Here is a 576-nt window from a genome sequence, read left to right as displayed (position 1 = left end):
CAAAGATATAGTATATTCTTTTAAAAAAAACCTAGAATACAATCAATATATAATCAATAATCTCTTTTGGACTTTTCCTCCATCACAAAAAAGAGGTAAAAGCATGCATATTTAATTATTTGATTTTTTTTTTCCTTCTTGAGTTAACTATATGTTTGGTTACAAAGGACAATGACCACTAATGGCTATATTAACAGAAAGAGAAAATGTAGGGCAGTAGATTTTGTGGTTTTTAATCATCAATTAGTCATCAATGATATTTTTAATGGTTTGAAATTGTATCTAATGGTATAGGATCATTCAATTTTCCTTTGATGGTTAAGTACTGGTCAGAATTTAACAAAATTACTGGCTCCTAACACTCCTCTTTTAGTATATTAGACTATTAGTTATTGATCCAGCCAATTTTGACCCTTTTTATATTAATATAATGCAGCCAATTTTGACCCTTTTTATATATGACGTAGTACAATTATTTTATGCGCATATTAAAAATTAGTTATTAATTAATTAATTATATAAAATATATATTAAAAATAAATTAAATAAATATAGATCTATCAAGATAAATTTGGT

The 576-nt window shown here is 24.7% G+C and overlaps 1 protein-coding gene across 3 annotated transcripts in view; it reads right to left on the bottom strand.

The window, feature by feature from the left end:
• LOC107638962 (wall-associated receptor kinase-like 8) overlaps positions 1-576 on the bottom strand; it is an 8,672-nt gene that overhangs the window by 6,385 nt on the left and 1,711 nt on the right. The gene's annotated exons all lie outside the window — the stretch shown is intronic.

The sequence above is a fragment of the Arachis ipaensis genome, chromosome B04 (assembly GCF_000816755.2).
Source record: "Arachis ipaensis cultivar K30076 chromosome B04, Araip1.1, whole genome shotgun sequence".
Taxonomy (NCBI): Eukaryota; Viridiplantae; Streptophyta; class Magnoliopsida; order Fabales; family Fabaceae; genus Arachis; species Arachis ipaensis.
This window is presented reverse-complemented; position numbering and strand designations above follow the sequence as displayed.